General features: G+C 41.7%; 1 protein-coding gene across 3 annotated transcripts in view; it reads left to right on the top strand.

Annotated features, from left to right (window-relative positions):
* The window catches only part of RERE (arginine-glutamic acid dipeptide repeats), a 465,254-nt gene that overhangs the window by 35,187 nt on the left and 407,715 nt on the right, over nucleotides 1–22,352 (top strand). The window lies entirely within an intron of this gene.

Below are 22,352 nucleotides of genomic sequence, written 5' to 3'. Positions count from 1 at the left end.
TTTTACCTAGGTGGAGCATTGGATCATGTTCTTGAGCTGTATGGAACTTTGATTGGCTCATGTGAATGCTTCACACTGATGGCCACCCTTTGTTGCTTAAGTTGGTAGAGACATAAGCTCATCCTGGGTACACTTTTTAGTGTACAAGGTTCTGTGAAAAGTGGGTGAGGGTACTTCTCAAGCCATTAAATTATAGTGGACTGTCTTTTTTTTCTTTAGCAAAATTAGGTTTTGGGAGTATGAAATTTAAACTTATATCTGCCATTTGTAAGATACGAAGTCATAGTATGAGTATTTTTGGGGTTTTGTTTGCTTTTTTTAGAGTTGGGGACTTTTAGGATAGAATTCCCTTTTCCTTAACCACTTAAAGCTTGAGAACAAAGATTTGGAAACCTTTTTTGGGTAGCAGGTCACTTTATTAATCTGATAAAAACTGTGGTTTCTGTTTCCAGAAAAAGACAGATACATATACGTGTTTGTTCAACAGATTTATTCAGCACGTATTTATTGAATAGCTACCATCTGCCAGGCATAGTTTATAGATGTTTAGGATATACCAGTGAACAAAAGAGAAAAAAAACCCAAACAAACCTAAAAACCCTGCCTCTGTGGAGCTTATATTCTAGTGGAATCCAGTGGGTAATAAACAAGAATGTTATGTAGTATATTAGAATATGATAAATGCTGTGGGAAAAAAATAGATACTGTAAGGGAGTTGGAAAGAAATGGGAAGATGGTGGTTGTTGCAATTTAAATAGGGGAGTCAGGATAGGCCTCAGAGAGAGGATGATGTTTGAGCAAAAGGCTAAAATGTATGGGAGTTAGCCCTGCGGAGTTCTGCAGCATGAGCTTCCCAGACAGAGGAGAATAGTCAGTGGAAGGGTCCTAAAGTGGACACAAGGAAGACAGCGTGGTGGGAGCAGAATGAGCAGGGGCTAGAGTGGTGTGTCAGTTTCCTGGGGCTGCCATTACAAGCACATGCTTGGTGGCTTAACACAACAGACATTTATTGTGCCACAGTTGTGGAGGTCAGAAGTCTGAAATTAAGATGTCGGTTGGCAGGGTTACTTCCTTCTGGGGGCTCTTAGGGACAGCCCATCCCGTACTTCCTCCTTGCTGCTGGTGGCTCCTGGCAATCTTCGGTGGCAGCCCCCAGGAACGGGGGTGGGGGGGAGCGGTTAGGACTTGGACGGATCTTTCTGAGGACCTCCCATTCAGAGTTTACGTTGTCTGTTTTGACTTCTGAGGTAGGTGTGCACCGGTAAGGGGTGGGGGCACGTAAAGTTGCTCCTTGGGGCCCTTTTAAGGACTTTGGCTGAAATTGAAATGGGGAAGGCACTGGATGGTTTTGAGCAAAGAAGTGACATGATGTGATTTGTATTTTCTCTTCTTTCTTTTTTAAAAAAAATTGATTTCTGCTTAGTAGAGACAACTCTCCCTGGGTTGCCCATGCTCTTCTCAAACTCCTAAGTTCAAACAGTCCTCCCACTTCGGCCTCCCATAGTGCATTATTTGCATGGTAAAAGGACAGAAGACTCCTTTGTGGACAGTAGATTGGGACAACAGGCTAGAAATAACGAGATAGGTGGGAGGCTATCATGCTAATTATTCATGTGAGAAATGATGGTGCTTACATCCATTTGCTAGTAGACTTGTGAAAAGTGTATGACTTCTGGATGTATTTTGAAGATAGAGCGACAGTATTTTCTGATGAGTTTTTAAATTTTTTTAGTCAGGATCTCACTCTGTTGCCCAGGCTGGAGTGCAGTGGTGTGATCACGGCTCACTGCAGCCTTGACCTCCCTAGCTCAAATGATCCTTCTACCTAAGCCTCCCAAGTAGATGGGACTATAGGTGTGTGCCACCATGCTCAGCTAAATTTAAAAATTTTCTGTAGAAATGGGATCTCACTATGTTGCCCAGGCTGGTCTTGAACTACTGGGCTCATGTGATCCTCTTGTCTCGCCCACCCCAAGTGTTGGGATTATAGGTATGAGCCACCATGCCTGGTCTCTGATGAATTTCACTGTAGGGTAGGGGTGAAAGAAAGGAGTCAAGGATGAATCCAAGGTTTGGGACTGCGCAGCTTAAAAGGATGGCGGTGTCAGGAGCTGACATGGGAAGGCTGTGTTTAGAGCAGGTTGTTAGTTTGTTTGTTTTTTTAAGATTGAGTCTTACTGTGTTGCCCAGGCCGGAGTGCAGTGGCGCAATCTTGGCTCACTTCAACCTCTGCTTCCTGGGTTCAAGTGATTCTCCTGCCTCGGCCTCATGAGTAGCTGAGACTACAGGTGCCTGCCACCATACCCAGCTAATTTTTGTATTTTTAGTAGAGACAGGGTTTCACCATGTTGGCCAGGCTGGTCTCGAATTCCTGAACTCAAGTGATCTGCCCACCTCAGCCTCCCAAAGTGCTGGGATTACAGGCGTGAGCCACCACACCTGGCCTCTTGAGCTTAGTTTGGACACACTGAGGTTAACGCTGTATTAGATACTCAAGTGGAGATGCCAGGTAGACAGTTTTAAGATGGTGTAAGAGTCTGGAATTCATGTGAGAAACCTGGGTTGGAGATACATAGTTGTGTGTGTGTGGCAAGTGTAAGTAAAGTAAAGCTGGGAAACCAGAGGAGATTACCAGTGGAGTATAGGGGAGAGAAGAGAAAAGGTTCAAGGACAAAGTCCAGGGACGTTAAAAAGTCTGAGACAACAGTCAGCAACAAAAGCTGATAAAGAGATCAGCAAAAAAGGAGGACAACCAAGAAATCGTAGACTATATTATATGGCATCCTGGAAGCCAGATGAGAAAAATGTATTCAAGCAGGAGGGGCAGATGAAGTGTGTCAAAAATCTGCTAAAAATCAGCTTAGGACTGAGAACTTATCATTGGATTTAGCAATGTGGAGAGATGATCTTGGCAAGATTAGTTTCAGTGGAGGGTTTGGTTCAACATTCTTACTGGAGTGGGTTTAAGAGAGAATGAAAGCAGAATTTGAGAGAGTGAGTATAGCACCTTTGTGAGGATATTTGCTGTAAAGGAGAATAGAGAAATAGGGTTGGAGCTAGTGGAAATTCAGTGAAGACATTTATAGAAGTAGCACGCTGCCTCAAAATCAGGTATAATTTCAGGGGATTAATGGGTACCCAAAATCCCTCTGTGAACCTGCAATTTAAAAACTGCTTGTCAGTAAAACCATGAGGCAGTAACTTCACTTCCTTCCTTGCGATTTCTCTTTTGTATTAAGATGTTGCATGGTTTGGTAATTAGATCAGTACAAGGAATGACAATTCCTATGTGTCTTCAGTTTTCTTTCTAAGGAATAGGCCTCAGTAGAAATTGGCCTTACATTTTTGGAAATCTATTTTATCCTAAGTATTTACCCAGGCATTCTAGATGAATTTAATCTTTATCACAATCCTATGTAACAGGTATTACCCCCATTTTATTATTGTGGGAAAATGGAGGCACGGAGAGATTCAATAACTTTCCCAGAGTCACTCAGCTAGGAAGTGGCAGAGCAGTTTTACTTTATTTGTTATTATGTATTTGTTTTAAGACAGGATCTTGCCCTGTTGTCCAGGCTGGAGAGCAGTGGGACAGTCATAGCTCACTGCAGCCTTGACTTCCCAGGCTTAAGCAGCCCTCCCACCTCAGCCTCTGGGAACACAGGCCTGTGCCACCACACCCAGCTAATTAAAACAAATTTTTTTTTTTTTTTTGAGACGGAATCTTGCTCTGTTGCCAGGCTCTGGAGTACAGCGGCACGATCTTGGCTCACTGCGACCTCCGCCTCCTGGGTTCAAGTGATTTTCCTCCATCAGCCTCCTGAGTAGCTGGGACAACAGGTGTGTGCCACTATGCCCAGCTAATTTTTGCATTTTTAGTACAGACGGAGTTTCACCATGTTGGCCAGAATAGTCTCAATCTCTTGACCTTGTGATCTGCCTGCCTTGGGCTCCCAAAACCAAAGTGCTGGGATTGCCGGCGTGAGCCACCGTGCCTGGCCAAGAATTTTTTTTTTTTTTTTTTGTAGAGACAAGATCTCACTATGTTGCCCAGGCTGGTCTCAACCCTGGGCTCAAGTGATCCTTCTACCTTGGTCTCCCAGAGTGCTGCGATTACAGACATGAGCTACCACGCCTGGCCTCATGGTTCTTTAATTGTGGATGCTGATAAAGTTTGTGAGTGTGGGGCAGAGAAGTGAGGTGTAGGTAGGTGTTGAAGGGCAAGTGGTGCTTGGGAATTCTTTGAGATTTTCAACTGAAAGATTCTCTGAAAGAGGAAGCATTGTTCTCATGGATTGCTCTCAGATGACATAAAATAGATATAGTAAGATTATAATAGTTTTTATTTTAAGGACTTGAGAATAGCTTCTTTTCCTCCAGCAGAGAGGTAAGCATCCTGTTCCATTGTGTGATAGTTGTTGGCTGGCACACAGATCTCCTTTTTCTATTTCCAGCAGGTGAAATCACTTCCTCTTCACCTGTACTTTATTTTCTGGTCCTTTTGACAGTAGGGCTTGATATTTTGGTATACCCTGGATGGCATTGTTCTGTTGACTCAGATGACCTAAATTACTTGCTGTTTATTGTAAAGTGGTTCAAGTATGCTTTTGAGGTCCTAGAGTTAAAAATGGATGATTCTGAGTCAGTGTGGCTTGAAGAGCAGATCACTAAGGATCTCATAGTCCAGTGGGATGCAGCATTTGATCTGCTCCAGGTCGCATCCCCTTTTTCTCTGCTGTTTGTGTTAGTCTTTGCTTTCTGAGGTAACTCAGGCATGTACTCGCTGTAATGTCTACCCAAAGCCAGTCTCATTAAGACCAGCCAAGGCCAGGAAATGGAGAGGAAATAATATATACGAGGGTGCTGGAGCCCAAACAGGTTGTCCTTTACCCCGAGGTACAGGTCAAATTAATGACAGAGCTGGCCTTAGAACCCAGTCTTCTTAATGCCTAAGTTAGTGACTTAGGCATTTTTTTTTGAGACAGAATCTTGCCACCCGAGTAGCTGGGATTACAGGTGCGCAACACCATGCCTGGCTAATTTTTGTATTTTTTTGTGGAGATAGGGTTTCACCATGTTGGCCATGCTGGTTTTCAACTCCTGGCCTCAAGTGATCCGCCTGCCTGGACCTCCCAAAGTGCTGGGATTACAGGCATAAGCTGCTCCCGGCAACTAAGTTAATGTTTTTTAAATAAAGGAGTGTAAGCACTTTTATGTAATCATAAATTTTCATCATCATTATAATGAATGCATAATGTATCATAAGTGTTTTCTGTTTTTTACTGTTGTAACACTATGGATCTTTTTATTTTCATTCAGTAAATAAGTAATTGTCATTATTCTAGGCACTGAGGATATGATAATAAATAAATAGAAAAAGATCTGTGCTCTCATGGAGTTTACATTGTTTCTTTTTTTTTGAGACAGAGTCTTGCTGGAGTGCAGTGGTGTGATCTTGGCTCACTGCAGCCTTCGCCTCCCGGGTTCGAGCAATTCTCCTGTCTCAGCCTCCTGAGTACCTGGGACTACAGGCACCTGCCACCATGCCCGGCTAATTTTTGTATTTTTAGTAGAGAGGGAGTTTCACCTTGTTGGTCAGGCTGATCTCGAACTCCTGGACCTCAGTTGATCTACCCACCTCGGCCTCTCAAAGTGCTGGGATTACAGGTGTGAGCCACCGCGCCCAGCCTAATTTTTGTATTTTTAGTAGAGATGGGATTTCACCATGTTGTTGGCCAGGCTGGTCTCGAACTCCTGACCTCGTGATCTGCCCACCTCAGCCTCCCAAACCGCTGGGATTACAGGCGTGAGCCACTGCGCCCGGCTGGAATGTATATTCTAGCAGATAAATGTCATCTCATATTTACAATTATTTCCTTAGGATAGAGTCTAAGTAATGTTACGCATAAAATTGTTGAGTAACTGGAGTGGGCGTGGTGGCTCACGCCTGTAATCCCAGCACTTTGGGAGGCCGAGGCAGGCAGATTTCTTGAGGTCAGGAGTTCGAGACCAGCCTGGCCAACATGGCAAAACCCCATCTCTACTAAAAATACAAAAATTAGCCAGGCGTGGTGGCGCATCCCTGTAATCCCAGCCACTTGGGAGCTGAGGCAGGAGAATTGCTTGAACCCAAGAGACTGAGGTTGCAGTGAGCCAAGATTGCACCACTGCACTCTAGCCTGAGTGACAGAGCGAGACTGTCTCAAAACAAAACCAAAACCAAAACTGTTTAGTATTTCTTTTTTTCTTTCTTTCTTTCTTTCTTTTTTTTTTTTTGGGAGATGAGATCACAGTGGCATGATCTTGACTCACTGCAGCATCCGCCTCCTAGACTCAGGTGATCCTCCTTCCTCAGCCTCCTGAGTAGCTGGGACTACAGGCACATACCACCACAACTGAGTAGTTTTTGTATTTTTTGCAGAGAAGGGGTTTTGCCATGTTGCCCAGGCTGGTCTTGAACTCCTGGGCTCAAGCGATCCTCCTGCCTCGGCTTCCCGAAGTGCTGGAATTACAGTTATGAGCCATCACTCCCAAACCACTGTATTTCTGAACATCAGAATCAACTTTCTTTAAAGCTCTGTAAAAAATGAAGTCTTTTATGGTATTTTTCTTTGCTTAAAATGTATAGTGTTTGCTCTCTCACATACAAGTGTTATCACAAATTAAACTGAGTAGGGACCTCTGAAAGGAAGTTTAAGTATCATCAGTTCTTGGTAAGTAAAGAACATTTTCACTAGATTGCTAAAATATATAAATAGATCTTGTGATTTTTGGCATGACTGAGAAAATTTTCGGGTAATTTATTGTAAATTTCACTGTACATCAAGAAACATCTTCTTAGAGCTGAATACAGCAGAGAGACTTTAAGACAACAGTCTATGTGGGGTCATCACAGTGAGAATTATTTGATACTTTGTCTAATACATTGGATAACTTTTATGTAATGGCTTGAGGTGAGTCAGTTCTTGCTGTTTGTTTAGTGTGGTGACTGTAAGAAATGGTTGGAGAAAAGGAATGATTGAGCTGCTGTATTCTTATTACTTCTAATTACCCATTCTTCAGGGTAGATAGTATTATTACTCATTTCCAGATGAGGAAATGGAGGTTCAGAGAATTAATTTGTGCAGGGTATCATTAGTAATATAACATTTGGGCTTCAAATTGAGGTCTGGGTAGTTAAAGCTTTTTTTTTTTTTAACCATACCATATACTTTTATTAAAAGTATGACACTTTGGGGCTGGGCGCGGTGGCTCACGCCTGTAATCCCAGCACTTTGGGAGGCCGAGGCAGCGGCCCGAGGATCCACAAGGTCAGGGGAGGTCGAGACCATCCTGGCTAATCTTGCGGTGAAACCCTGTCTCTGCTAAAGCAAAATTGTAGGTGGATGGTGGGGCACCCTATGATCCCAGCTACTCGGGAGGCTGAGGCAGAATGGCGTGAAGAACTGGGGAGGGAACTTGTAGTGAAGGCAGTTGTGCCACTGTAGCCTGGGCGACAGAGGAAGACTCCGTCTCAAAAAAAAAAAAAAGTATGACACTTTGTTTTCAGAGTGACCTGTCTAAAACTACTGTTTTCTTTTAATTTCATGTAGAAAATATAATGTTCATTCTCTTCTGTTTTCCTATTTTCTTGATATTTTTATTCAAAAAATTCTAAAAATTAAACCTAGGCTTAGGTATTCTCTTTGTTCTTTCTCCCTTCACAGTCAGCTCTATTATTAAATTTTAATGGTATAAAACATAAGAAAAATATTTGGTGACACTTGATAGTATGTATTTTCTAGAAAGGCAAAGAGAAAATCTGGACTTCTTAGATAAGCCAATACTTTCCGGAAATGGAAGCATCCATATAACTTAACTTAAGTAAGTTGCAGTGTAAATGTTAGCAGATGAAATATTGATAACTTTCTTTCTTGTTCTACTTAGAGCTCCTTCGGTGAAGTGCTTATTGCCTTCACTCAGAATAAGTGGTTCTAATTTTTGACTTTGATACTGTTTTAACATTCAGTAAAAGAAAGTATTTAGGTCTGGTGTGGTGGCTCATGCCTGTAATCCTTGCACTTTGGGAGGTGGAGACAGGCAGATAGCTTGAGCCCAGGAGTTCGAGACCAGCCTGGGCAATATGGTGAAACCCCACCTACACACACACACACACACACACACACAAAATTATTTGGCCAAGGTGGCACATGCCTACACTCTCAGCTAATTGCAGAGGCTGAGGTGGGAGGATCACCTGATCCCGGGGAGGTTGAGGCTGCAGTGAGCCATGATGGTGCCACTGCATTCCAGCCTGGGTGACAGTGACACCCTGCTTCAAAAATAAATAAATAAGTAAATAAATAAAAGAAAAAAGAATTTAAGGGGAAGTTCAAACATTGATGGTTTTTAGAAGAAGGAAAGAGGAAAACTTAGTTATAAAATTTGGTAAGTTGTATATTACATGCTTAATAGAATGAAACAGTGTTTTGGGGCTAGGTGGTGGTGGCTCATACCTGTAGTCCTGCACTTTGGGAGGCCAAGCTGGGCAGATCACATGAAGTTCAAGACCAGCCTGACCAACATGGCAAAACCCTGTCTCTACTCAAAATACAACAATTAGTGGGGCATGGTGGCGTACATCTGTAGTCCCAGCTACTTGGAAGGCTGAGGCACGAGAATCGCTTGAACCTGGGAAGCAGAGGTTGCAATGAGCCAGTATCATGCCACTGCAGTCCAGCCTGGGTGACAGAGGGAGCCCCTGTCTTAAAAAAGAAGAGAATGAGACAGTGAAGAAAGTAACCTGGTAACTTCAGGTGAGTGAAAAAATTAGAAAATTACTGAGCCATTTAAAGTGAGAGGAAATTTAAAGTTTAGGAAATTTATATAAGAAATGGTTTGTGAAAATAGGAAGAATGTATTATTGTGTTATGAATAATGAACAGATGAAGAATTTAGAGATTATTACAATTGGTATGGAAACTATGTACTAATTTGGTGTTTACTTGAATATATTTGAACTAATTATGAACCATGTTTTCAGTGGAAAGATGTCTCAGTTAAGCAAAAGTTTAACCTGGGTGGCATGATTGCTAAGAACACAGATGCAGAATCCAAGACTGCCTGGGTTTAAATCTGAGCTCTACCACATAGAAGCTTTTTATTAATGAGGAAGTTGCTTAACCTCCCTGGGCCTCAGCTTCCTCAATACAAAATGGAGATAGTAATAATACCTACCTCATAAAATTGTTATAAGAGTTAGATGAGTTAATATATGCAAAGCTTAAGTGATGAAAGAGGTAAAATATTCCAGTGTTTATCAAACACCCACCATGTGTATTTTATTTATTTATTTTTTGTTTTTATCTTAGTTACTTGTTTTCTAGAAAACATAAAATAACCAGCATGTGTGTTTAATGTTAGGTGTTAGAAAATACAGTTAAGGGAAAAAATTGTTTTTTAAAAAAGTTTATTTGTTTAGTTTTTAGAGGCAAGATCTTACTGTGTTGTCCAGGCTGGAGCACAGTGGCGTGATTGTAGCTCACTGCAGCCTCTGCTTCTGGGCTCAAGAGATCCTCTCATCTCAGCCTCCTGAGTACCTGGAACTACAGGTGTGTGCCACCACATCTGGCTAATTTTATTTTATTTTTTATTTTATTTTTTATTTTATTTTTTTTTTTTGAGACGGAGTCTCGCTCTGTCGCCCAGGCTGGAGTGCAGTGGCCGGATCTCAGCTCACTAGCTCACTGCAAGCTCCGCCTCCCGGGTTTACGCCATTCTCCTGCCTCAGCCTCCCGAGTAGCTGGGACTACAGGCGCCCGCCACCTCGCCCGGCTAGTTTTTTGTATTTTTTAGTAGAGACGGGGTTTCACCGTGTTAGCCAGGATGGTCTCGATCTCCTGACCTCGTGATCCGCCCGTCTCGGCCTCCCAAAGTGCTGGGATTACAGGCTTGAGCCACCGCGCCCGGCCATTTTTTTTTGATTTTTGCTGAGACCGGGTCAGGGTCTTACTTTGTTGCCCATGCTGGTCTTGAATGTCTAGCTTTAAGAAGTCTTCCTGCCTCAGCCTCCCAAATTGTTGGGATTATAGGTGTGAGCCACTGTTCCTGGCCCAGAAAAAATTTATAAAGAAAGAAGAAATGTGGCCAGGCGTGGTGACTCATGCCTGTAATCCCAGCACTTTGGGAGGCCAAGGCAGGCGGATCACAGGGTCAAGAGATCAAGACCATCCTGGCCAACATGGTGAAACCCTGCCTCTACTAAAAATACAAAAATTAGCTGGGCATGGTGACGTGCACCTGTAGTCCCAGCTACTTGAGACGCTAAGGCAGGAGAATCGCTTGAACCCAGGAGGCGGAGGTTGCAGTGAGTTGAGATCACGCCACTGCACTCCAGCCTGCTGGCACAGCGAGACTCTGTCTCAAAAAAAAAAAGAAAGAAGAAATGCTACTATGAAAGGAGATATGGGGCTTTTCTCATGATTTAATTCTCCTCAGCTGGAATAATGAAATAATTTTTAAGGAAAAGCAGATGAGGGTTGGACTATTGAGGAGTTAAAATATCCACCAATGAATGAGCACTTTCATGTTGATCATGTTTATGTCCTTGAGAAGATGAGATAAAGCATGGTTTTATTCTGTATAATAGGCTAGTAATTCTTGTTTGATTCTTTTAAGTCATTTAAATAAATTAGATTTCTTATAGGTTTTAATAGTTTGCCAAAATGATGGCCGAGCGTAGTGGCTCACACCTGTAATCCTAGCACTTTGGGAGGCCAAGGTGGGCGGATCACCTGAGGTCGGGAGTTCGAGACCAGCCTGACCAACATGGAGAAACCCCATCTCTACTAAAAATACAAAATTAGCAGGGCGTGGTGGCACATGCCTGTAATCCCAGCTACTAGAGAGGCTGAGGCAGGAGAATCGCTTGGACCCAGGAGGTTGTGGTGAGCTGAGATCATGCTATTGCACTCCACCCTGGGCAACAAGAGTGAAACTCCATCTCCGGAAAAAAAAAAAAAAGTAGTTTGCCAAAATGAAGGAGATAATATTAAATTCCTACAAGCAGTGAGTGTAAACCAGAGAAAGTAGAAGTGAAGTCTGAAACATGCTGAAATGAGGAAAACTGAGAACCAAAGAAAGACAGTTTCTGTTGAGGCTGGAGAACAAATGCATCTGGAGTATTCAGGATTGCTGGTGATTATGGCCAGAGAATGGGATGACTCGATTGAATGGCTTTAGAGGTGGAGCAAGTTGTGGCTGCGTGTGTGGATTCGTGGAGAGAGGACACCTAGGAACCAGGTACCTGGTTAGATAAGTACATTTTTGTTGCCATCACCCTGGATTATGACAGGATCCCATTGAGAAGGAAGGCTATGAGCTGATGTCAAAGACTTGAGTAAATGAGTGGGAACGATCACCTAGAGATCATTCTATTAAAATTCTATGGCAGTTCTTTTGTGACAGTTCTCCTTCTCGTTGTCTTTGACTATCATTGATATCAAAGGTATGTACGGCGTTGTAACTTGCTTTACATATAACTTTTTTTTGAGATGGTGTCTCCTCGCTCTGTCACCCAGGCTGGAGTGCAGTGGCGCAATCTCAGCTCACTGCAATATCTGCTTCCCAGGTTCAAGCAATTCTCCTGCCTCAGCCTCCCAAGTAGCTGGAATTACAGACGCACACCACCAGGCCCGGCTGATTTTTGTATTTTTAGTAGAGACAGGGTTTCACCATGTTGGTCAGGCTGGTCTAGAACTCCTCACCTCATGATTTGCCCACCTTGGCCTCCCAAAATGCTGGGATTACAGGTGTGAGCTACCGCACCCGGCTAATTTTTGTATTTTTTTACATGAGGTTTTGCCATGTTGGGCAGGCTGGTCTTGAACTCCAGAGCTCAAGTGATTGGCCCACCTTGGCCTCTCAAAGCGCTGGGATTTCAGGTGTGAGCCACTGCACCCGGCCAGCAACCTCCTTTCAGCATCTGCTTTCTTTGGATGAGAGTTGTTATGAAGACATATCATCTGGTTATGATTTAATATAATTACATATTATTGCTATAGCATTTCAAAGCATGAAATAGTTCTTGAACATCTCTATTTAGACAGATGTTTTGACTTTTAGATCTTTAGGTTAAGATGACAATAGTAACATTTTTGGACCTTAAAATTCACGAAAACTTTCTTTGGTAATTCAATCAGCAAATTTCTTTTTTAAAAAAAATTTAATTGATATTTTATTAAAGGTGCAGACCAGATATTCACTTCTTCAACAAAGTTTCTCTCTTTCTCTCTCTCTCTTTTTTTTTTTTTTTTTTTTTTTGAGACGGAGTCTCGCTCTGTCGCCCAGGCTGGAGTGCAGTGGCCAGATCTCAGCTCACTGCAAGCTCCGCCTCGGGTTCCATACCATTCTCCTCACCTCAGCCTCCCGAGTAGCTGGGACCACGAAGCCTGCCGCCCGGCTAATTTTTTATTGTGTTTTAGTAGAGACAGGGTTTCGCCCGTGTTAGCCAGGATGGTCTCGATCTCTGACCTTGTGATCCGCCCGTCTCACGGCCTCCCAAAGTGCTGGGATTACAGGCTTGAGCCACCGCGCCCGGCCTCTCTCTCTTTTTTTTTAAAGAGGTAAATTTCTTAGTCACCCAGGCTGGAATACAACGGCACAATCTCTGCTCACTGCAACCTTCACCTCCTGGGTTCAAGCGATTCTTGTACCTCAGCTTCCCAAGTAGCTGGGATTACACGCATGTGCCACCAAGCCTGGCTAATTTTTGTACTTTTAATAGATGGAGTTTTGCCATCTGGGGTTTCGCAGCCTGGGTTGACCCAGCTGACCTTGAACTCCTGGCCTCAAGTGATCCACCTGCCTCAGCCTCCCAAAGTGCTGGGATTACAGGCATGAACCACTGTGCCCGGCCCGTAAATTTCTTTTTCTTTTCTTTTTTTTGAGACTGAGTCTTGCTGTGTCGCCCAGGCTGGAGTGCAGTGGCCAGTCTCAGCTCACTGCAACCTCTACCTTCCGGGTTCAAGTGATTCTTCTGCCTCAGCCTCCTGAGTAGCTGCTGGGACTACAGGCGCCCACCACCATGCCCAACTAATTATTTTGTAGTTTTGGTTGAAATGGGGTTTCACCATGTTGGCTAGGCTGGTGTTGAACTCCTGATCTCAGGTGATCCACCTGCCTTGGCCTCTCAAAAGTGCTGGGATTATAGGTGTGAGTCACCATGTTCGGCCAAATTTCTTCTTAGAAACACTGATTTTCCTTGTTGAGTTCCTCAAAGCCATTGGAAAGTTCTTATCAGAGCAAGGTACAGTATTTTTTTTTTTTCCTTGGTAGATTTCTAGGTTTACTTTGTAAGATTGTACTTAGAATGATGCTTCAAGAGGATAAAGTACAGAGTTGCATGTATCAGGAACAAGTATCTCAAGTAGCGATGTTTCAGTCCAGTGTAGTGACAGGTTATATCTAGTAATTAAAAAAAATAAGCATATGTTTGTAACTGAGTATATATTTCAATATAAAACAGTTGAAGCTCCTGCCTTCATGGAGTTTATAGAGATAACAGCTATCTGTGTTTTGGTGTCTTTTCTTCCAGTCTGTTTTTCTAGTTATATGTATTACAAGATTGGGATTATTTTACAGAATTGGGTATATAGATATTACATATGTACATATACATATGACAGTACATACATACAAAATTTTATATCTTTTGCTAAACAGCATTTGCAGCAGTTTCTCACAAATCTCTAAAAACCTATTTTATCTTTCTTTTTTCTGATAGTGAAGTTAGTATATGCCAATTATAAACTTTACATAATGCAAAAAAATATTTAGCAAATAAAAGTTCCTAATAGTTTTTTTTTTTTTTTCTTTTTTTTTTTTTGAAACAAGTGTCTCTGTGTCACCCAGGCTGGAGTGTAATGGCATAATCTCAGCTCACTGCAACCTCCACCTCCCAGGTTCAAGCGACTCTCCTGCTTCAGCCTCCCTAGTAGCTGGGACTTCAGGCGTGCGTCATCACGTCCGGCTAATTTTTTGTATTTTTAGTAGAGATGGGGTTTCGTGATATTGGCCAGGCTGGACTCGAACTCCTGACCTCAAGTGATCCACCTGCCTTGGCCTCCCAAAGTTCTAGGATTAGGTGTGAGCCGTAACCCCTGGCCAAGTTTCTAATAATTCTAATCTCCAAAATGATAACTGTTAGGGGTTTCATGTTTTTTCTCTAAAAAACATTTATGCTATATGCATTTTCTTTTTCATTACATTGTTTTCCCCCAACAGGTGGGTTGTTACATCTCCTTAGTGGATTCTGACTGCTGTAGTTATTTTCTGTCTTTTTTTAATTAATAGAAATAGGATTTTACTCTACATACTGTACTGAGACTTGCTTTTTAATCTTAACCACAAATCATGAACATTTCCCCAAACAGGTGCACACATAGTCTATTTTTTAATAATTACAGGTATTCCATAAGAAAACATGTTAGTGTTATAATTTGGCCAGTTTTCAACTGATAGATGTTTAGATTGCATTCAGTTATTTGCTATTATGAATGATGCTGCAGTTAACATCCTTGTCAATATCTTTCTGTAAACCTGGAAATATTTTTACAGGATGAATTCCTAAAAATAGAGTTACTGAGTCAAAGGTTAGGCATATTTTAGATTTTAGTAGAAATTGCCAAATTACCCTCTAAAAAAGATTGTACCAATTTACATTCCTGTGGGCAGTACATTAGCCATAGGTTTTTAAAATACAGCTTTTTATTGAGTGCTTGCAGTTTGCCACAATGTTGTTCTACGTCACTGTACCCTTCCTTTGTTCTTCATGGAGTGTTAAGTGTAGTTATTTCCACAGATGAGGAAATTGAAGACAGAGCTAGTACGTAGTAGGGCTATAAGTAGACTGAGACAGTCTGCTTCTCGAGACTGTGCTCTCTATCAGTAGGTGACATTTTCTCTAAATCTAGTTTTGGCCAAAACATTCAGTGATGTTACAGTATTGAAAATGTAGGTTTGCATTATTGAGAAAGTAAGGCCCTAATTATCCATAATCCACGGGGAATGACCCCTTACAGTCATCCTTTAAAAAAAAAAAAAATTTTTAAATAAGTACCCGTTCTGTGTCAGGTACTGTAACTGTACCTCATGACAATACCTTACTTAACTATTTCAATAATATTCTGAAATAAGAATGTTTACTCCATTACAGGTGAAAACACTGTTCACTGGTATTGACTCTTTGTGTTACAGAACTTTTGGTGATAGTTGTTTCAAGCTTTGTTTTAGAAAATTTCCAATATTATTAGTGTACTTAAAAATTAATGATGTTGGCCGGGCACGGTGGCTCACGCCTGTAATCTCAGCACTTTGGTAGGCTGAGGTGGGCGGATTACCTGAGGTCAGGAGTTCAAGACCAGTCTGGCCAACATGGTGAAACCCCATCTCTACTAAAAATACAAAAAATTAGCCAGGTGCAGTGGTGTGCACCTGGAATCTCAGCTACTTGGGAGGTTGAAGCTTGAGAATCGGTTGGACCTGGGAGATGGAGGTTGTGGTGAGCTGAGATTGTGCCACTGTACTCCAGCCTGGGCAACAGAGCGAGACTTTGTCTCAAAAAAATAAAAATAAAAATTGTGTGGCCTGGGTGTGATGACTCGTCTGTAATCCCAGCATTTTGGTAGGCTGAGTCAGGAGTATCGCTTGAGTCCAGGAGTTCGAGACCAGCCTGGGCAGAGACCCCATCTCTACAAAAATAAAATAATAAAGTTAGCTGGGCATGATAGCATGAGCCTGTAGTCCCAGGTACTTGGGAGGCCGAGGTGGGAGGATCGCTTGAGCCTTGGAGGTTGAAGCTGGAGTGAGCCATGACTGTATCACTGCACCTCACCCCAGGTGAGCGATTGAGACCCTGTCTCCAAACAAACCAAAATGATGTGTTTTACATCCTTTAAAGTGTTTGGAGTTTTACAACTTTAAAAATGGTTCAGAATTCAGTGTCTTAAGGTTGTCCTTCAAGAATTAGGCATCCTGCCTATCACTTTGTACCTGTACAGTCATTTATTGGGTCGGTGATTTTTTAATGGAATACTGTGGATTGGGATTGGAAGTGCAGTATTTTAAATCTTCCATATATGATTGTTTTTTGTGTTTTCCTTGAAATTGCTTTTTTGCTAAAAATAAAATACAGCAGCAGTTTACCCCCCAAAACAAAGTTTTTTACTCCTTTTACTCAGATCATTGGGTAAAAACATTTACTCAAATCAATGATTTACTATGTGAGGTAGTAAACATTTTAGGCTATGTGGGCCAGATGGTCACAACTACTCAACTCTACCCTTATAGCCCCAAAGCATGGATACATGCTTTTATAGCAAATGGGTATGTCTGTGTTCCTATACAATTTATTTGTAAAAACAGGTTGTAGTCCAGATGTGGCCTGTGGGCCATCGTGTGCCAGCCGCTGGCCTCTAGAAGTTGCCTGATGAACGTTTTCCCCTAAGGATGATGAATTCTTTCTCTGAGTACACAGTTTCTCTTGGAACTTGGGGTGTGAAATGGATTTCCTTTGTCCTCCTAGTCCACACCCACACTTTTAAAACTTTAGAACTCTTGCATTATGAGAATAGAACCAAAGGCTCTTGACGGACAAGCGTCAGTGTTGTTACATGTATTGATAAGTGAGTGAATTCACATCTTTTGTGTTGTAAACAGAACTCTTGAACACCTAACTGGCCTGTAAATTTCTTCATTTTCTTTAACAGAAAAGTTTACTGTCCGGTTCTTTATGGTAGGCACTACCCTCATGTGACTATTTAAATTAACTTAAATAAAATTTAAAGTTAAGTTCTTCAATCACACTAGCTGCATTTCAAGTGTTCAGTGGCTACACATTGACCAGTGGCTGCTGTATTGGCCAGCACAGATAAAGAATATTTCCATTATTCCCGAAAGTTCTGTTGGACAATACTAGTCTAGAATTCTGACTGAAGGATTAGACAAAAAGGACATAGAAATGATATTAAAGTATAATGAATGAATGATACTTTGATTGTCTTCTGAAATGGATATTGTGGTTTATACAACTTTCCTGGAAAGAATGTTTTTCCATGGTTAGAATTAGAGTGCAGAGTATTCCTGTGTGAGTACATAAATAATCAAATTTCCTCTTAGGTTTCTATCTTTAAGGTATAGCCGAAAATCAAGATTCCAGAAACACATTCTTTTTACATTATTTGGAAGAAAGTCATTATGCTACTAAGTAATTCTAAAGAAAAAGACATCATTCAGCTAATGGATGCCTCATGAAGTCATGGCCTTTGTATTCCAAATGGCCTGTGGCTATTTCAAGTGTTCCTTCTGTATCACTCCACCACATACTCTTTTCTCCATCACTTTTATTTATTCATTTTTATTTTATTTTATTATTATATTATATTTGGAGACAAAGAATCGCTCTGTCACCCAGGCTGGAGTACAGTGATGTGATCTCTGCTCCCTGCAACCTCCGCCTCCCAGGTTCAAATGATTCTCCTGCCTCACCCTCCCAAGTAGCTGGGACTACAGGCGTGCACCACCATGCCTGGCTAATTTTATTTTTATTTTTAGTAGAGATGAAGTTTCACCATGTTGGCCAGGCTGGTCTTGAACTCTTGACCTTCAAGTGATCCGCCTGCCTTGGCCTCCCAAAGTGCTGGGATTACAGGCTATTAAAAAAAATTTTTTTTTTAATAAAGAAAGCTTTTTATTTAGAAATCCCATCCTTTTTGATAAGCAGCAGTTTTTTTTTTTTTTTGAGACAGTGCCTCACTCTGCAGCCCAGGTTGGAGTGCAGTGGTGCAATCTTGATTTACTACAGCCTCAACCTGCTGGTTCAAGTGATCCTCCTGCCTTGGCCTCCCAGGTAGCTGGGACTAATACAGATGTGTACCACATCACCCAGCTAATTTTGACTTGCTTTTGATAGAGCTGAGATCTCACTATGTTGCCCAGGCTGATCTCAAACTCTGGCTCAAGCGATTCTCCTGTCCCGGACTGCTAAAGTGTTGGGATAACAGGCATGAGCCACTGTGCCTGGACTCTGTTGCTTTTATTTCAATTATTTATTAAACCTTGGATTCCTGGTCTACTTTCTTATACCACCCATCCTTCCGTTCTGTTTCCTGAATTGATGACCTCATTTCCTATTTCACAGAGAAAATAGAAGCCATCAAATTAGAACCTCTGAGTTTTCAACCCGTAATGCTACATGCCAGTGATTCCCAACTACTTAGACAGTTTCTGGTGTAGAAAATGAATAGTCAATTTATTGAAGTTAAAAAGTTTAAAGTCCAGTTTTCCTTAAGCCTTGAATTCAGTTTATAAATCATATTAGTCTATTCATTAATTCAGTACATTTTATATAAAAGTAAATGAAAAATACAGCTTTTGATACATGTTGATTAATTCAAATTGAATTAATTCTGATTAAATATCTGGTTCTACTTATAAACATAACTAACATTAAATTGCATTTTACAATTAGATAAACAAATGCCCAAGAAAGCTTCCAACCTCTTAAAACCTTCTTTAAGTCCTTATACAACTTTTGTAAATATAATTAAATTTCACAATACAGTGAATTTCCCTGTTCCCAAACATGTCTTTCTGTGTTTTCCTGTTTTGATAAATGCTACTCAGTTTTCTAAGTAAGTAACCCTGGGCTGTGTTGATTCCTTCTCTTCTCCTCACTATATAGAATCAAGTATTGTTTCTTTTTCCTGTATCTCTTATCACTTCCTAATCCATTACACTAGTTCAGGCCACTGTCTCTCTTTTTTTTTTTTTTTTTTTTTTTTTTTGCGATGGGGTCTTGCTCTGTCACCTAGGCTGGAGGGCAGTGGTGTGATCTTGGCTGACTGCAACCTCTGCCTCCTGGGTTCAAGTAATTCTCCCACGTCAGCCTCCTGAGTAACTGGGACTATAGGTGTGTGCCACCATACCCAACTAATTTTTTGTATTTTTAGTAGAGACGGGGTTTCACCGTGTTGGCCAGGCTGGTCTTGAACTCCTGACCTCAAGTTGTCTGCCAGCCTCGGCCTCCCAAATGCTGGGATTATAGGCATGAGCCACTGCACCTGGTCACTGTCTCTTGCTTGAATTACTTTATAGATTCCAAACCAGTTGGCATGTTCAAATCCTCTGCCCTTCTAATTTTGTTCTTTATTACTGTAGTCCTTTTGATCTTTTGTTTGTTTTTTTGTTTTGTTGTTGTTGTTGTTTTGAGATGGAGTTTCACTCTTGCCTGGGTAGGACTGCAATGTTGCAATCTCAGCTCACTGTATCCTCCGCCTCCCAGGTTCAAGTGATTCTCCTGCCTCAGCCTCCCAGGTAACTGGGATTACAGGCATGTGCCAGCATGCCCAGCTAATTTTTTTTTTTTTGAGACGGAATCTCGCTCTGTCACCAGGCTGGAGTGCAGTGGTGCGATCTTGACTCACTGCAACCTCCGACTCCCTGGTTCAAGCAATTCTCTTGCCTCAGCCTCCCAAGTAGCTAGGATTACAGGCGTGTGCCACCATGCCCTGCTAATTTTTGTATTTTTAGTAGAGACGGGGTTTCACCATGTTGACCAGGCTGATTTTGAACTCCTGACCTCAGGTGATCCACCCACCTCAGCCTCCCAAAGTGCTGGGATTACAGACATGAGCCACCACGTCCAACTTTTTGTTTTATAACTGCTTTATTGAGATACAATTCACCTATCATTCAATTTACCTACTTAAAGTGTACAATTCAATTGTTTTTTGTGTTCACAGAGTTGTGCAATCATCACTGCAATTTCAGAACATTTAATTATGCCCAGAAGAAATCCTGTATCCATGAGCAGTTACTCATTTCCTCCTCTACTCATCCCCCAGCCCTCAGCAGCCCTTAATCTTCTTTCTGTCTTTATGGATTTGCCTGTTCTGGACATTTCACGTTAATTGAATCATGTAGTCTTTTGTAACTGGCTGCTTTGACTTAGTATAATGTTTTCAAGGTTCACCCATGTGGTAGCATAACATCTGTACTTCATTCCCAATAAATGCCAAATAATAGTCCATTGTGTGGCTATACCACATTTTATTTATTCACTAGTTGATGGACACTTTGATTGGTTCTACTTTTTGGCTATTAAAAAATGCTACTGAGAGCATTCATGTACAAACTTCTGTGAGGATGTGTGCTTGCAGTTCTCTTGGGGTGACTTCCGAAGCCTAAGAGTGAACTTTTTGGGGCTTATGGAACCTCTGTTGAACATTTTGAGAAACTGACAAACTGTTATCCAAAGTGGCTACACCATGTTACAATTTTACTAGCAATGTATGAACCTTGCAGTTTTTCCACATCATCACTAATACTTATTATCTGGGTTTTGGATTATAGCCATTCTGATGGGCATAAAGTGGTATCTTACATTTTGATTTGCATTTCCTTAATGAGGTTGAGCCTCTGTCTTGTGCCTATTGGCCCTTTGCTTTTTTGGAGCCTTTGATCTTTTAGAAATAGAAATCTGGGTGACTTACTTCCCTGAGTAATGCCTGTGTGGTGTACATTCTTCTCTTCTTAGTCTGGTCAACTCTTGCTTGCTTGCTTGCTTCAGTTTACATGTAATTTTCTTCAGGGAGCCTTCCTTGAACCCCAGCTGTTAGCATTCAACCCACTCTATTGTTGTGATTGTTTATCTATACTTCCTTTCTGACCACACTAAGCATAGTTAACGGAGATTGTCCTTGACTTGTGATTGACTGGATGACTGAATACATAGATGACTGTAGCTTTTTTTTTTTTTAAAAAAACATTTAACTTAAAAAGAAAAAAATTCTGTCTTGGAGTTAATTGTACCTGAAGCAGTATTTCGTGATTTTTGTGCGTTCCTTGTTTCCTCGCATTTTCCAGATGGCACTAAGGCACCTGGGTAGGATCCTATAGAGAGCGATGCATTGCAATTGCTCTCTGTATGGTATGCTTCCCCCAAGAGTCATAGATGAGGCGAATCCCGTGTGTACTCTGAGGCCAGGGCTGAGTGCATAAGGAGCGGCTGCAACTTGCCCTGGGGATATTCTTTGACCTGGAGGAGGTAGTGACGAGGGAAAGGGAAGACAGCATGGGAACCATCTTGATAAGAAGCATGGGGCTCTGAGAAATAGCCTCCTAGGACTGATACAGGGCAGCTGGTGGCAGAGGTCTTCTTGACCTTGAGTTAGCTGTTTGAGTGAGAATAAATACGCTCAGTCAACTAGCACCTTCACTTCTTGAATTATAGGAGGGACTTTTTTTTTTTTTTTTTTAAGATGGAGTCTTAATCTGTCACCAGGCTGGAGTGCAGTGGCGTGATCTCGGCTTACTGCAACCTCTGCCTTCTGGGTTCAAGCGATTCTCCTGCCTCAGCCTCCCAAGTAGCTGGGACTACACGCGCGCGCACCACCACACCCAGCTAATTTTTGTATTTTTAGTAGAGACGGGGCTTCACCATGTTGGCCAGGATGGCCTCTATCTCCTGACCTCATGATCCGCCCACCTCGGCCTCCCAAAGTGCTGGGATCACAGGCGTGAGCCACCGCGCTCGGCCCTTTTTTTTTTTTTTTTTGGAGACAGAGTCCAGCTCTGTCACCCAGGCTGGAGTGCAGTAGCATGATCTTGCCTCACTGCAACCTCTGCCTCCCAGGGTCAGGTAATTCTCCTGCCTCAGCCTCCTGAGTAGCTGGGATTAGAGGTGTGCGCCTCCACGTCTGGCTGATTTTTTAATATTTTTAGTTGAGATGAGGTTTCATTATGTTGGTCAGGCTGGTCTCAAACTCCTGACCTCAAATGATCCACGCGCCTCAGCCTCCCAAAGTGCTGGGATTACAGGTGTGAGCCACTGCGCCCAGCTGGACATCATTTTTAATACTGCATAGAAACTTTTGATTATCAGGATAGATTTTTTTTTCTTTTAGTTTTCAAGAAGTACCTCTTACTTTTTTTTTTTTTTTAGGACAATTTATTTCTGAGCTGAGAAGTGAATACACCCTATAATTTTTATTGAGCTATACAAAAACAAATAGAATCTGGATTTGTTCCTATGGTTGTAACTACTGAGGTAAATATTATCTTTCTCCATCAGGGTGTCTAGAAATAATCTTCTGTTTTCATTTTTGTCCTCTAAACCTGCTATATATTGCAGATAGGAAATTTCTGAGTCAGTGTTTTCTTTTTTTTTAAGCTTACTGGACCCTAACTTGTTTTCATCTTGCATGCCTAGATTTTTGCTGATTGAGGGACTGTGATAATATTTTTTTTCCTCCTTTGCTCAAGAGTGTGACTTTACTGTAGAAGGCAAAAATACTAATTTTCCATGGTCCCAGGTC

Source organism: Papio anubis, chromosome 1 (assembly GCF_008728515.1).
Source record: "Papio anubis isolate 15944 chromosome 1, Panubis1.0, whole genome shotgun sequence".
Lineage (NCBI taxonomy): Eukaryota > Metazoa > Chordata > Mammalia > Primates > Cercopithecidae > Papio > Papio anubis.
This window is presented reverse-complemented; position numbering and strand designations above follow the sequence as displayed.